General features: G+C 40.9%; 1 pseudogene; it reads right to left on the bottom strand.

The window, feature by feature from the left end:
- Positions 1-5,887: 5,887 nt before the first annotated feature.
- Positions 5,888-16,642, bottom strand: LOC122129293 (annotated as a pseudogene).
- Positions 16,643-16,942: the final 300 nt, after the last annotated feature.

Here is a 16,942-nt window from a genome sequence, read left to right as displayed (position 1 = left end):
AACTAGTTCATGTAGAAAGTGAACTTTCCCAACACTGGAACATGTTTGCTTCATATAATGCAGAAGTTCGTTTTTGAGAGTAAATTAACTGTCATCTGGAGAGTTTAAAACGACACTTAATGAGGGGAAATGTACTGTATGGAGATATTTCTATCGGAAGACTTCATAGTCGATGTGGATTCTAATGAGGCTGTTTGATATGTCCAATATAAGAAGTGTGAAGCTTTAATGAAATATGATTGATGCCATCTTCTTTCTCCACAACAACATGGATTAAACCTCGATGGTTGGACTATGTAGATAGTTTTATAAGGAATGTGGCCATGTACTTAGCCTACATTTTTCAAGAAAAAAACTGATCTTCAATGGTAAGACTTGTTTTATTCGTGCCTCTTCTGGTGTAGCATATAACGTGAGTTTTATTTAGGCATATACAGATGCCTAGCGTGTGTAATGTGTAGGCCATTTCATTCCGATCTTGCAATGTGAATAATTTTATTTCAATATGCTTATCTCCCTCTTGTGCGCGCTTGTGAGTTTAACGGGGCTTGTTTGTGTGAGCGACTAAATATTTTATTTGCTGTTGGGCGTTTTTTGAGAATAAAATAACTTCACATTTAGGATAACAGCCTTCTTCCTGTTGCGGGAATTTGTTTGTATCCTAGCTGTCACAACGTGATTACAGGCGGCAAATGCATCATAAAGCAAGTTTAAAAGAAATTAACTGTATGGAGATACAGGCTATTTCTGTCAGATGGCATCATAGTCGATGCAGATTCTAATGAGGCTGTTAGATATGTCCCATGATATGATATGAATGAATATGTCCAAAGGTTGTTTGGACAAAATGTTTTAATTGCTGTCTGCTCCTGCCGGGCTCTGGCACTACTCTGTCAGATGCTGGCGCTCATGTGGGTTTTAAATATGGCGGTATTGTGATATATAGGGAATGAAACAGGAAACAGTCGCAGTCTTTAGTGTCCAGCTCTACCGCTGCAGAATTGGCAGTCATTCGCGCATCTTTGTAATCTTTTAGCGATGTGTTATAGAGGTGAGGATATTTCCGGACCTCTTCCGCAATGCGCTCTTCGATGTTCGTGATCATAGACATATATATGTCTATGTTCGTGATCTCCATCTTCTTAAGTTTTTTTGTGGATTTTAAACATGGCGGTATTGTGATATATAGGGAATGAAACAGGAAACGCGAGGTCCAGAAATGTGAGATTCCGGAAATGATGTCGTTTGGAAATGATGTCGTAGCGGACCAATCACGGCCAAGGGGTATCCGTCGCTGTACAGCACGGCATGACGGATCGACAGGAATTTCAACGGTGCACGGGAGAGCTCTCCGAGGGCCCCGGAGACGACGGAGAGGGCGTTCCTGGGTGTTCCTTCTATGTGTAGGCCCTTCCCATGTGTCCGTAATCTTGAAGTACGGAGTATCATATAACGGCCCTTATACTGAGTGCATTTAACTGCAATCTTTCACTGGATAATCAGATGAGTCTGAGGTGAAGTTATGAGTGGGACTTCAGGCTTTGTCTCCCTTGGAATGGCCACCATTGTACAAGATTAAACCTGTTTCCTGACTGATCATAACTAAGACTGGGTCTCCAAATATATGGTGTAAAATGAATACTATCACAAGCTTGTAGCATCATACTCAAAAAGACTTGAGGTTGTAATTGCTGCCAAAGGTGCTTCAACAAAGTGTTCAGCAAAGGCTGTGAATACTTATGTACATATTGTATTTTTGTTCTTTATTTTTGATAAATTTGCAAAAGATTATGGGGTATTGAGTGTAGATTGATGAGGGAAAAAATGACTTTAAACGATTTGAGCATAAGGCTGTAACATAACAAAATGTGGAAAAAGTGAAGCGCTGTGAATACTTTCCGGATGCACTGTGTATACTCGTAATAACAGTCTCATTATTTAAAACCCACACCTTGTATGTCCATGTGCAGGATTTGAACTCTTTGAAAAACAGAACAGCTGTGTAATATTCTTGATATACATTTACCTGAGATTTTTCAGTTTACATTGCAGGTCCTCCTTTAGGTCTAAAAGCAGTTTGACTCCTGATTCCCCTGGATCATTTCCTCTGAGATCCAGCTCTCTGAGATGATTGGGATTTAACCTCAAGGCTGAAGCCAGACTAGCATAGCCGTCCTCTGTGATACTGCAGTCTGAGAGTCTAAAGTGAAAATATAGTCATAATTTGGTCAAGGCCAACACAACAAGACATTTACAGTGTATTTAAAGTAAGACCATTTTTGTAGCCAAATTGAAGGGATCAGCAGTTTACGACGTGAGGTATATTGGATGACAGATCATTTGAAAGGTTGAAAATAATGCACACTGAGGTGGTATTACCGCCCAAAATGCAGTTCACAGTTATAAATGCATAGTGCTATGGTCAAGGTCCCATTGTTAATTACCTGAGCACAATTATTTTGAAACATATACTCAGACATAAACATGTCTGAGTCCTCCAGATTTTCAATTAAATAGTTTGTAATCTCATGGTTTTCTGATTGTCTAAACATTTTATCCCAAAATATACTTGATATAAGTTTCATATGACCTTGTGCCATTCTTTCAGTGAGCTGTTAGCATGGAAAGGAAAAGTCCATGTATGTCTGAAACTTTACATGATTTGAAAAAGTGTGTAAGAAATACTGTTTGTCTGTCTGTAATAATGAGGATACTTTTCACTTAATATATTTCATCAAGAAATTGTATGTGTGTGTGTGTGTGTGTGTGTGTGTGTTTGTAAGTGGATTGGTTTGTATGTGTGTGTGTGAAAGATGGAAAAATAGAGTGATAAGAAGTGTTTACTGCTGAATTAATAGTGACCCTTTACATGTGAAGAGGATGACAGTTCACCATCACTGTCAAATTCACTGATATCAACTCAGTATTTGGTCTTGTGATACTCACCCTAGTATCTCCAGTTTACAGTTGGGATCCTCCAGAAGAGATGAAAGATGCTTCACTCCTGAGTCCTGCTTTATTCCCACTCAGCCACAGCTCTCTTATGTGTGAGGGGTTTGATATCAGTGCTGATGCAAGAGAACTGAAGCCCTCTCCTGTAATACTGCAGTATGTCAGGCTGTAGAGAGAAAATGAATTTTGTTTTTCTGTATGTGTGTGAGTGTTTTGTAAGTGTGTCTCTGTGTGTGTGTGTGTTTGTAAGTGTGTGTGTCTCTGTGTTGTTAAGTGTGTGTATGTGTGTGTGTGGATGGGGGGGGACGTGTAAGTGTGTGTGTGTTTGTAAGTCAGTGTGTAAGTGTGTGTATATATATATATATATGTGTTTGCAAGTATGTCTCTCTCTGTGTGTTTGTGTGTGTGTGTGTGTGTGTGTGTGTGTAATGAGTTTGTCTTATGATACTCACTCTAGTTTCTCCAGTTCACAGTTGGGATCCTCCAGAAGAGAAGAAAGATGCTTCACTCCTGATTCTCCTGCTTTACTCCCATTCAGCTGCAGCTCTCTCATGTGTGAGGGGTTTGATCTCAGTGCTGATGCAAGAGAACTGAAGCCTTCCTCTGTAATACTGCAGTTTGAGAGGCTGTAGAGAGAAAAGGAAAACATTTTTTTTCTATATGTTTGTGTGAGTGTTTGTAAGTGTGTGTGTGGGTGTGTGTATAAGTGTGTGTGTTTGTAAAAGTGCATGTGTGCAAGTGTGTTTGTGAGTGTGATGAAAATGGAAAAGGAGAGTGTGTTGTAAGTGGGTGTGTGATAAAAATGGAAGAGGAAAGTGAGTGTGTGTGTGTGTGTGTGTGTGTGTGTGTCTATATATATACATCTAGTGTGTGTGTTAAGTTTGTATACATGAATGTGTGTATTTGTGTTTGCATCTGTGTTTGGAAGTGTGTATGTTTGTTTGTCTTTATGTGTGTGTGTGTAGGTGTGTGTGCGTGTGTGTGTAGGTGTGTGTCTCTGTGTGTGTGTGTGTGTGTGTTTGTAATAAAGATGGAAAAGGAGAGTGATATGAAGTGTTTACTGCTGAATTAAGTGACCCTTTACATGTGAAGATCATGACAGTTCACCATCACTGTCAAATTCACTGATATCAACTCAGTATTTGGTCTTGTGATACTCACCCTAGTATCTCCAGTTTACAGTTGGGATCCTCCAGAAGAGAAGAAAGATGCTTCACTCCTGAGTCTCCTGCTTTACTCCCATTCAGCTGCAGCTCTCTCATGTGTGAGGGGTTTGATCTCAGTGCTGATGCAAGAGAACTGAAGCCTTCCTCTGTAATACTGCAGTTTGAGAGGCTGTAGAGAGAAAAGGAAAACATTTTTTTTCTATATGTTTGTGTGAGTGTTTGTAAGTGTGTGTGTGGGTGTATGTGTGGTTGTAAGTGTGTGTCTCTGTGTGTGTGTGTGTGTGTGTGTGTGTGTGTTTAAGTGTCTATGTAGGTATGTGTGTGTGTCTGTGTGTTTGTAAGTGAGTGTGTGTTTGTGTAATGAGTTTGTCTTATGAAGATGGACAAGGAGAGAGAGATAGATATGAAGTGTTTAGTGCTGAATTAATAGTGACCCTTTACATGTGAAGAGCATGACAGTTCACTATCAGTGTCAAATTCACTGATATCAACTCAGTATTTGGTCTTGTGATACTCACTATAGTTTCTCCAGTTTACAGTCCGGATCCTCCAGAAGAGAAGAAAGATGCTTCACTCCTGAGTGTCCTGCTTTACTCCTACTCAGCTGCAGCTCTCTCATGTGTGAGGGGTTTGATCTCAGTGCTGATGCAAGAGAACTGAAGCCTTCCTCTTTAAAACTGCAGTCTGACAGGCTGTAGAGAGGAAAGGGGAAACATTTATTTTTCTGTATTTGTGTGTGAGTGTTTGTAAGTGTGTGTCTCTGTGTTAGTAAGTGTGTGTGTCTGTGTGTTGTTCATTGTTTGTGTGTGTGTGTGTGTGTGTGTCTAAGTGTGTGCAAGTGTGTTTGTCTCTGTCTGTGTGTCTCTATCTGTGTGTGTGTGTGTGTGTGTCTGTGAGTGAGTGTGTGTGTAATGAGTTTGTCTTATGGAGATGGACAAGGAGTGATAGATAGATATGAAGTGTTTACTGCTGAATTAATAGTGACCCTTTACATGTGAAGATCATGACAGTTCACCATCACTGTCAAATTTACTGATATCAATTCAGTATTTGGTATTGTGATACTCACTGTAGTTTCTCCAGTTTTGAATTGGGATCCTCCAGAAGAGAAGAAAGATGCTTCACTCCTGAGTCTCCTGCTTTATTCCCATTCAGCCACAGCTCTCTGATGTGTGAAGGGTTTGATCTCAGTGCTGATGCAAGAGAACTGAAGCCTTTCTCTGTAATACTGCAGTTTGTCAGGCTGTAGAGAGAAGAAAAACATATTTAATATCCGTTTACTGTTGGCACTTCCATTCATAATAACACTTACCACAGTAGACAATGACTTAAGTCATAATTTCAGGAGTCTAAATATAAATATATATATGATACTCTTGACATTTTATATCCATCTGAGCGAGAGAACTTCTGAAGTTCGTTCAATGAGCTTTTATCATTGAAATCTTCAAGTCTATAAATGTCTGTAACAATGGGGATATTTGATCAAGAAATTAAAATATACAAAATGTCTCCAAAAACTCATTACTAGGGAATACTGAAGAATTAAAATGTCTTACCTGAGTCTCTCCAGTTCACAGTTTGGGTTCTCCAGTCCACTACAGAGTTCTTGGATCCCAAACTCTCCAATATTGTTGTCACTGAGATCCACATTTTTCAGTTTTGAAGATGCTTTGCTGAGGATACATGCCAGTGTTGCACAGCTCCTTTCAGTGAGCCCACAGCTATTGAGCCTTAAGGGGAAACAGCCACCAGTGACTATAAGCTCAATGAAAAGGACACTGCTGCTGTCTGTGTATTAGTGTTGTGCTTCTAAACCAATTAAAAAATCAGACAAAATGTTTCTTCACTTATCAGAATTAAAAATGGACACTCAATCGATGGAGGAGTTGTGAAAAGCTGTGGGATCAAAACAGTTCTCAGGGCAACTTTAATGGGAAAATGTGATTAAATTGCAACAAAAGCCCATTTCATTCAAACTTAGTCACATTATACCCTATGCCAATAGTGAGATAATCCACCCCCTCTAGTCAATCACATGTTTATTTGCATTAGAAGATTTTATACGAATTTCAAGTGTTTTTAGTCAGGGTTCATTATTCGAATGGTCAAAATGTGCATTAAAAAGTTAGATGGAAACACAGCTAGAGTCATTAACCCCTCCCATCTTGAGAATACAGACTGCCATCATACTTACTGAGCCTTATGAGATTCTTCCACTACTGGCTGCAGCCTTAAGAGTCCTTCATCAGATCTGATGTACTTCTTCAAGTCAAACACATCCAGCTTCTGTTCTGATGTCAGCAGCACAAACACTAGAGCTGACCACTGGGCAGGTGAGAGTTCAGCTCCAGAAAGTGTCCCAGCACTCAGGAAGCTCTGGACCTCTTCCACTAAGGAGTGATCATTGAGTTCATGCAGGCAGTGGAAGAGGTTGATGACCCTTTCTGATGAAGGAACCTCCCTGATCTTTTCCTTAATGTAACTGATTGTTTCTTCATTGCCCATCTGATTTTGTCCTCTCTGTAGTAGGCCATGCAGGAGGGTGTGGTTAGACTCCAGAGAGAGGCCAAGAAGGAAACGGAGAAATAGGTCTAAGCGTCCATCTTCATGCTCCAAAGCTTTGTCCACGGCACTCTTGTGTAAGATGATCATGGATTCCTCCATTGAAGGAGACACATTCAATATCCTTTTCCAAAGAGTAAGGGATTTTTCAGGAGCTTGGTGTCTGGATATTATGTCTTTCCCTTTAACTGCCATCATCAAAAACACATACAAAGCTGCAAGATACTCCTGGACACTTAAATGCACAAAGCAGAAAACCTTTCCTTGATAAAGCCCTGATTCTTCTTGAAAGATCTGGGAGCAGATGCCAGAGCATACTGCTGCCTCTCTGACATCAATGCCAGACTCTTTTAGGTCTTCTTCATAGAAAATCAGATTACCCTTCTCTAACTGTTCATATGCCAACTTTCCAAGACCAAGGATAACTTTCTGGTTCCACGGTGGATCAAGGTCCTGCACATTTTCAAACTTTAAGCTCCTCTGTTTGGTTTGGAAAATAAAGAAATAGGTATACATCTCTGTCAAAGTCTTTGGAATCTGTCCACCTCCTGAAGAGCCAAGAATCACTGCAAGAACAGTAGCAGCAATCCAGCAGAACACTGGTATGTGGCACATAATGTGGAGGCTCCTTGATAATTTGACGTGAGAGACGACTCTGCTGGCAAGATTCTGATCACTGATCCTCTTCCTGAAGTACTCCTCCTTCTGTGGGTCATTGAACCCTTGTACCTCTGTGACCCGGTCAACACACTCAGGAGGGATTTTATTGGCTGCTGCTGGTCGAGAGGTAATCCAAAGTAAAGCAGAGGGGAGCAGATTACCCTTGATGACATTTGTCAGGAGTACGTCCAATGAGGTGACCTCTGTCACATCAGTCAAACTATCATTTTTCTGAAAGTCTAGTTGGAGTCGACATTCATCCAAACCATCACAGATGAACAACACTTTGCACTTCCCTTGGCTGGGAAAAGTTGACTGCTTTATTTCTGTGAAGAAGTGGTGGAGGAGATCCATCAAAGAGAGCTGTTTTTCTCTCATGAGGTTGAGCTCCCTAAACAGCAGTGGAAATATGAAGTGGATATCCTGGTTTTCTTTTCCCTCTGCCCAGTCCAGGATGAACTTCTGAACTGAAACAGTTTTACCAATGCCAGCAACTCCTTTTGTGACGACACTTCTGATTGGTTTGTCTTCGCCAGGTAAGGGTTTAAAGATGTCACTGCATTTGATTGATGTCTCCTGTCCAGCTGGTCTCTTGGATCTTGACTCAATCTGTCTGACTTCATGCTCTTCATTTACTTTTCCACTTCCTCCCTCTGTGATGTAGACCTCTGTGTAGACCTTGTCTAGAAGAGCAGAGCTTCCTTGCTTGCGTATTCCTTCAAACACACTCTGGTACTTGTTCTTGAGATTTCTTTTTTAGCTCAGTCTGACAAACTACGTCCAGCTCATCTATTTCACAAAATATTAAAACATAATAATGTTTTGTAAGCCACTGACACCAAAATGTAATAATTACTTTGTTGCTAATGCAGCTACAAATCAATACAAATGCAAGAGAAGGAAGAATTCTTACTTTGTTGCAGTTTGTCAGCGAGATCTTTCAGCTTCATATTCCTAAGGAAGTGCAGTGCCATCTTCAGAGCCCCTTCTCTGACATCACTCTCATCATCCTCTTTACTCTCAAAGTTCTCTTGGTAATCTGGACTCAGCATCCTCTTGAATGTCTTCAGTTCATTCTTCACAAAGGTGATGATCTTCTCCTCTAACACCTAAAGTACAAATATTTGGTCACACTTTGCATTGCATGAATCTTGTTAAATGGTCATTATGCCATAGAACCATAGTACCAGAACATTTACAGACTGTACTTATGTTTATCTCAACCTTAATGGTAGCACTTTAGTTAAAAGGTGCCCTAATAAGCATTTTAGAACTCATTCATAAACACTGAATAATGTGTTTTTTAAGACCTTATATCAGTAATCATCAACTGATAAAATGTTTATAATGGAAGAAATTACACTGTATTGACTTGGGGAAAAATATGACAGCAAGAACTACTCATGTTATGGGTTTATCATAGTACACAGTTAATCATCACACATAGTTTATCCATGACACAAGCATCGTTTGTGTCAATATGTTGTTTATGTTATGGAAGATGTTATGTCACCTAGTGAATACTGACATATGCTCTTCATAAACACATATGTTGCTTTTTAAACATGTTTTAAATGTTTATGAAAGTGATTTAAAATCTTTTCTCATTTAGTTACCCTTCAACTAAAGTGTTATTGTGCAAGTATCAATATGCTAGTACTTAATGATACTCAGCATGATCAATTATACAACACTGCTCTTTTGTAGTGTTGCTACAATGTTAGAAGGCATCTGTAGAAAAGTGATGCAGCTTTTCACTTAGTTCACTCTTCACTGGGATTGATCTAGGCTATGATGTAGCAGTAACTATTGGGTTTACTGTGAGATAAGTCTGCTTTAACTGCTGCTTCTACTCTACAGATTGACTTGTAGTAGAGACATGATGTAGCAGTAGCCATTACTGTGATATAAGTCTGCTTTAACTGCTGTTTATACTCTACAGATTGACTTGTAGTGGAGACATGCTGTAGCAGTAGCCATTGGGTTTACTGAGATAAGTCTACTTTAACTGCTGTTTCTACTCTACAGATTGACTTGTAGTAGGGACATGCTGCCTGAATGTACAGGCCTGATTCTAGTCGGGTGAATCTTGGGAGGAAGTAGAGATTCAAAAGCATTACAAGGCAGTACATGTGCATGCATGAAGTCCATCAATAATATAGAATATTTAAAATAATCTAAGCAAATAACTTTGGAGAAAATGGCTTAGCCCTTCTGATAGGGAAAGGATAAGGAGCCTTATGTGAGCCATGACTATACAATAAGTGCTCTGTGAAATTAACACAAGGATCATTTTATATTAACATGTCTATCCAAAGGACATACAGATATCAAATGTTAAATCATATCACTGCAGCAATATTCATTATTGTTGAGTTGTGGTGCACTGTTGCTGCAGCTACCGTTGCATTCGGATGAAAGAATAAATGATGGAGTTATCTTTAGCCGTTCTTGCCGTATTTATTGAACAGGCTTCTGACACATCAGTCTCACGGTCAGAGCTAACTTCAACTGACTAACATATGGCAAATCGGCCTTTATAGCCTGTACCCTAGCGCCACCCTGTGGCGTAACCATATATACATACCACAGTACAGCATTACATTACATTACATATACATCTGAGTACATAATGAACATATCTCAACACCCCCACTTGTACTCAGGTTGCTATACTTCAAGCAAAAGAAACACAGAAAAACAGAATGAATGTGAACCTCTGTCATACACATATCACTCTCCAAAAAGAGCACTTGCAAACCTCTTCAGTTTCAACTTATTTACAGGTTTGGTCATTACATCAGCAATCATGTTATCGGTAGAACAATACATCAAAATCACCCTTCCCTCAATCACAGTCGACCTGATAAAGTGGTACTTTATGTCAAAGTGTTTACACCTCTGTCTGTTTACAGGGTTTTTGGCAAGAGCTATTGTCCCCTGATTGTCCTCATGTACAATAGTTTGTGTGTAATTGTAGTTATCTATACCCCCTAGTAACTGCTCCAGGTATAGACACTCCTGTATGGTTGAAGCCAGTGCCATGTATTCTGCCTCGCAGGTGGATAGCGCAACTGTGGGTTGTTTTCTAGTCTTCCACGAGACTAGAGAGCTGTTCTGACTAAGACTGACACAGTATCCTGTGGTACTGCGTCTGTCACTGGTATCAGCCGCCCAGTCAGCGTCACTGTAGGCTTGTATACCTAGCTCCTCACTGTCATTTCTCCTAAAGCTTAACCCTTTCTCTGCAGTGCCTTTGAGATACCTTAGTACGTGCTTCACAGTGACCCACTGCTCCTCTGTAGGCTCTGCAAAGTACTGTGATAATCTGCTCACTACAAAACTTAAATCTGGTCTGGTACAAGTAGTCAGGTATATAAGACTACCTACAGCCTCCCTGTACATCCTGACATCTTCCATCTTTACTGCATCATCAGTATACTCTAGCTTCTGCTCACAGGGTGTTTCTCTGGTCCTACAATCTTGCATATTAAAACGCTGTAGTATCTTGTTAGTGTACCTTTCCTGTGACATCTTTACACACCCATCTGATTGACTGAAATCAATACCCAGAAAATGTTTGAGTTTGCCTAAATCTTTCATCTTAAACTTTTCTGCGAGCATCTCTTTCACCTCTTTCAGTCTCTCTTCATTGCTTGCTGCAATGATCAAGTCATCGACCCATGTGATTATGATCAACTTCCCTTCTTTTGACTCTTTGGCATAAACACAGTGGTCGGCTGGGTTTTGTGTGAATCCATCCTCAGTAAGGCAATTGTGCAAAACCCTATTCCAATTTCGGCCGGACTGTTTAAGACCGTAAAGGGATTTCTCTAGCTTATAAACTATACCCTCTTTTTCTTCATAACCCTCTGGTGGATTGATGTAGATCTCATAATCTATGGGAGCGTGCAAGTATGCAGTTTTCACGTCCATTTGGTGCAGGAGTAAATTCTCCTGTGCAGCTTTTTGTAGCACCACCCTTACACTCGTCATGTCTGCCGTGGGTGAAAACGTCTCCCCATAGTCTACTCCCATTCTCTGGCTGTAACCCTTGGCCACAAACCTTGCTTTGTATTCGTCTCTCCCATCTACATCAGTCTTGATGGCGTAAACCCATCTACCCCCCACTGTCTCCTTGCCTATTGGCAGTGCTGTCGGGGTAAAGGTCTTGTTCTCGTTTAAGGACTGGATTTCCTCATCCATGGCCTTTGCCCATTCTTTTGAGTTAGCTGACCCCATTGCCTCCCCAAATGTCTGTGGAATGCCACACACCGCTCTACAGCAGTAGTCTACTGTGATATGAACCGCATCACTAACACAGTTTTCAGTTATGAACTCATCTAAGTGACTCGGCTTCCTTCTTTCTCTAGTTGGATACCTTCTACTCTCTGGTTCACCACTTGTCACACTCTGTTGTGTTTGATTATGGTCACTAGACCTCGCTTCTGTACCTGGACTATCACTATTTTCTGTTTTCCTACTCACCCCCTGCGCGGTTCCACTAGTCCTGGGTCTCACAGTGTCATCATAGCTATCACTTGGATCTGGCTCACATGTCTGTGTTTGTTTTTCCCCAGTTGACTGCCTCACAAACTTTACTAGTCTGTGTTTTTGTACTTTGTTTGTATCTGGATGATACACCAAATACGCTGGGCTGTTCTTGTCGTGACCTACAAAATGCCCCTGATCACATCTGGAATCAAGCTTCCCTTTGCTCTGTTTGTACGTGTAACATACAGACCCAAACTTTTGCATTTTGGATACATTGGGCTTTTTGTCTGTTAGCAGCTCATAAGGAGTCTGCCCTGTACGTCTGTTAAAACATCTGTTCCGTACCATTGCTGCTGTTTGTACAGCGTAGGGCCATAGCTGCTTTGGTAATGCACTTTCAACTATCATGCACCTACCCATCTCAATAAGAGTACGCCAACCCCTCTCTGCTGTTCCGTTCTGGTGTGGGGAATAAGGAGCTGACGTTTCATGTCTGATCTTATTTTTCCTCAACACTGCTTGGAAATCACTGCATGTAAACTCTGTTCCGTTGTCGGATCTGATGCACCTCACCTTCCCATAAGGGGATATATCTGCTAGGAACTTTTCCGTAGCCTGTACTGTGTCACTTTTCTTCTTTAGAAAATAAACAAACACTGCGCTTGAGTAATCATCAGTAAATGATTGCACATATTTGTAACCATCTCTCGACTCAGTGGCTACGGGACCTGCAAGATCTGTGTGTACCATCTGTAAGGGAGCCTTTGCTCTGGTATCAGGGTCCCTATTTCTGGTTTGGGCAAACTTTCCCTGAATACACACCTCACACTCTTGTTCGGGCCTACCCGTTTTGCCTTTGATCTGCATACCTACAACAACATTTTGCAACTTAAGAACATCGTCATAGTTACAATGGCCTAATATTTCATGCCATGTCTGTATGTCGTGACAGGCATTACACTTATCATTAGATTCAGATTCAGTATGCAAATAATACAGCTTTCCATACACATGAATGTTAAATCTGGTACCACCTCTGGTTATCAGGACATCTTTATCTTCTTTGAAGACAACCGTAGCTCCACTCGTAGTAGCTGCCTTCACCGAGAAGATGCTCTGGGGATATGACGGTACGAACAAAGCGTCTCTCAGTGTCGCCTTTCGTCGCTGTCCGTTGCTGTCGATGAGGGAAACCTCAGCATTCCCCCTCCGCTGAGCAATCCCGCTGCACCGGGTGCCGTCTGCCAGCTCGACAATGTGCGTTTCTGGCCTGAACGCGCTGTCGAAACTCTTGAACACGGTTATGTCAGTGATGACATGAGAAGTAGCTCCCGTGTCCACCATCAGACCCCTCTCTTGGATGCTGCGCGCCGGCTGCCGCTGGGTTCTGATTCCTCCGTCTCTCACCGTGAACGCGTAGTCCTCGTCGGCATCTTCTGAGACTTTACTCACACCATCTTGTTTGTCCTTACGCCTACACGTGGCATCTTTGTGTGTGTCACTTCTGCAAAAACTACACCATGTCTTCTGTCGACACGCTCTCGCTCTGTGGCCTTTGATGCCACACATGAAACATAACATTTCTGTGTCTTCTTTGTTCCAGCCACGGGCGACCGTTTTGGCGGGACGCCTTCCACTCTTCCCTTGAGTCTTCATCACACTGTCGCTAGACTCAGCTGCGTTTATCTTCTCTGTTTCTTCAAAACTTCGTAGTTTAGTCTTGAATTCTGCAAACGTGATGTTATCGTCCGTATGTGCCACATGTATTGCAAATGGCTTAAAACTCTCAGGCAGTCCTTTTAAGACCATAGCCACTAGCAATCCGTCTCCCTAACGTTTGACCCGCGTTCCTCAGCGCTGTGATGGCGGTTTCTGCTCTGATGATATAGTCCATTATACTCTCATGGTTTGCCTTCTGAAGCGATGTCAACGTGGTGTACAAGTTGATTATACGGGGCTTTCCCCTCCCTGCATAATACTCTCTCAATATTTTCAGAGCTTTTCTTCCTTCATTGGGCGCATCCCTCATAACTAACGAGAGGCTTTTGTCATCCAACAATAAAATTAGCTCTGCATATGCGTCAGCATTTTTACCTGCATCTGCTGCTATCTCTCGTGCTGACGTCGGTTCTCTCAGAACAGTGTCCTTTAGTCCATTCAAATGGAGATATCCCAACAATTTGGTTTCCCAAATCTCATACTTGGTCTCATCTCCGTCGAATGTCGGTCGAGGCAACCTGCTCATCCCTCGTTGTTCCATCATGCAAGCTTGCTCTTCTCCTTAGCTAGCTGCCCGTTAGCACGCGGTTCGTTGCGACTTTCTAACTGTCAAACTTTTCTTCCGAACGACTCCTGGGCCCATAACCTGTTGAGTTGTGGTGCACTGTTGCTGCAGCTACCGTTGCATTCGGATGAAAGAATAAATGATGGAGTTATCTTTAGCCGTTCTTGCCGTATTTATTGAACAGGCTTCTGACACATCAGTCTCACGGTCAGAGCTAACTTCAACTGACTAACATATGGCAAATCGGCCTTTATAGCCTGTACCCTAGCGCCACCCTGTGGCGTAACCATATATACATACCACAGTACAGCATTACATTACATTACATATACATCTGAGTACATAATGAACATATCAGCTGATTAGGGATGCACGATATTGAATTTTAGCCGATATCCGATATGCCGATATTTACAAGCTCATTTTGGCCGATTGCCGATGCCGATACCGATATATACACCTCAGCTTTTTAATTATTGAAAAGTCTCTCCTGTACTAGAATTAATCTGTTATTATGATAGGGTATTGCTGTAGATACAGGACATTAAAAACTTGATTTGTATCATTTTAGAAATAGACGTTCACTCATGAAAACTATTGAAATGATTTCAAATATGGCAGATTTATTTATATTTTCACGTCACAATGTTCATACTTGAACAGTACCTCCTTGAACAACTACACTCTGGAAATGCAACTTGGCTAACTTGGCAAGCTAACGTTGGTTAACTGACTTCCAGTTTCATAACATCCCTTCTATGATTTCTAGACTAATCTATGTAAGGTTATTGCCAAGTTAGCTATATAAATTCCATATATGCAAAAGTAAGCCATGTACAGATAGCGTGGGCTCGTGACATACCGTTTCACATCCCATCAAATGAGATCATCAACTTCGCTGGTGTCACGTAGCATGCAAGCTAACTAGCTAGTGTTGTCTAGCTAACTAGCAACTTATTAACTTCTATTAGCGCGCGACAGGTAATGTTGCAAAGCGTTGCACGCGGGTGGTCTGCATCTATGCATGCAACCTACGTTACGGCCAAGCTGTCGTCTCCTCTTCCATCTCCTGAAAAGTTTCCTGACAAATAGCATGTCAACATCCTCTGATACTGTGAAGTACTGCCACACAGCCGACATGTTGAATTACGTTGTTGGCGCTCATAGAAACCAAAACATTTGCTTCCCGTGCGCATAATTTAAACATCACCTTATCGGCGAGGTACATCGGCAGAAATGTTCACATCTGCAGATGCTGATAATTAAGTTTTTAAGCTTTTATCTGCAGATACCGATGTCGTGCCGATATTATCGTGCATCCTTACTGCTGATCATGTCTGTGTTTGCTGCATATGATATGATCTGTATCCATTATCATTATTGATGAGTACGTGTGTGTTTGCTGCAGATGAACTGTATTCATTATAATTATTGATGAGTATGTCTGTCTTTGCTGCATATGAACTGTATTCATTGTCATTATTGATGAGCATGTCTGTGTTTGCTGCATATGAACTGTATTCATTATCATTATTGATGAGTATGTCTGTGTTTGCTGCATATGAACTGTATTCTTTCCCCCAGCATGCTCTCGAGTGTCTCTATTCCTGTGAACTAACAGCTACAGTCCTACACATCCACTGCAGTCAGACATTCCCCATCCACTTTAGTCATGATCAGTATTGTCAACTCTGGGCATATTCAGTATAACAGTACTGCATCCAAACCTGGAATATGTGTTTCAGGTCCTCCTGTTGAGACTTGGTAAACGGGTCACTGACAGCATCTGGGTCCCATTCCTGCATCTGGCCTCTGTGTATAAAGCATTGAGTGGATAACAGCATTAAAGCCTGAAAGTGGGATACATTAGGTGCACAACAAGCCCCATGTTAATTCAGTGCTGCTGTGTATGGTGCCTTGTTTACAAATGTAATTGTATGAGTCTCTCAACATTCTCTGTGCTGATTTATTTAACCCTGTTTCAAATGTTTGTTTCAATGTGTGTTTTAAATGTGTGGTATTAACATGCGTTTCAAATGTGTGTTTTAAATGTGTGTTTCAAATGTGTGTTTTATATGTTTGTTTCAAATGTGTGGTATTAATGTGCGTTTCAAATGTGTGTTTTAAATGTGTGTTTCCAATGTGTGTTTTAAATGTGTTTCCAATGTGTGTTTTAAATGTGTGTTTCAAATGTGTGGTATTAATAAGGCAAGAGGTGTGTGATAGGCTTCTATTGTATAATTCTTGCCTTCGCCCCTCTATCCAGTGTCCAAGTACTTCTCTGATACAGCAAGCAAGACCCAGCTTAGGTCAACAACATGAGTGTAAATGAAAGAATGCCTTAATCATTTTTTTGTAGGTGTGAATGAGCCATCATACATGTTTATTTGATTGGATTTACCTTGATGCATCAGTGTAATCTGCATTCTGGAAGTTGATAAAGCGATCCACTGACTCGTCACTCTTCATGGACACACAAGTGGGCACAGTTGATGTAGGTCTCTCCTGATGGATGAGGCTCCTGTATAGAACATTATGAATTAACACAGTTTATATCAAATGTTTGTTTCAAATGTTTGTTTCAATGTGTGTTTTAAATGTGTGTTTAAAATGTGTATTTTAAATGTGTGTTTCAAATGTGTGTTTCAAATGTGTGTTTTAAATGTGTGTTTCAAATGTGTGGTATTAATGTGCGTTTCAAATGTGTGTTTTAAATGTGTGTTTCAAATGTGTATTTTAAATGTTTGTTTCAAATGTGTGTTTTAATTGTGTGTTTCAAATGTGTGTTTTGAATGTGTGTTTTAAATGTGTGTTTTAAATG

Source organism: Clupea harengus, unplaced genomic scaffold (genome assembly GCF_900700415.2).
Source record: "Clupea harengus unplaced genomic scaffold, Ch_v2.0.2, whole genome shotgun sequence".
In the NCBI taxonomy this organism is placed as follows: Eukaryota; Metazoa; Chordata; class Actinopteri; order Clupeiformes; family Clupeidae; genus Clupea; species Clupea harengus.
The sequence above is the reverse complement of the archived record's forward strand: the minus strand, read 5'-3'. Positions and strand labels throughout refer to the sequence as shown.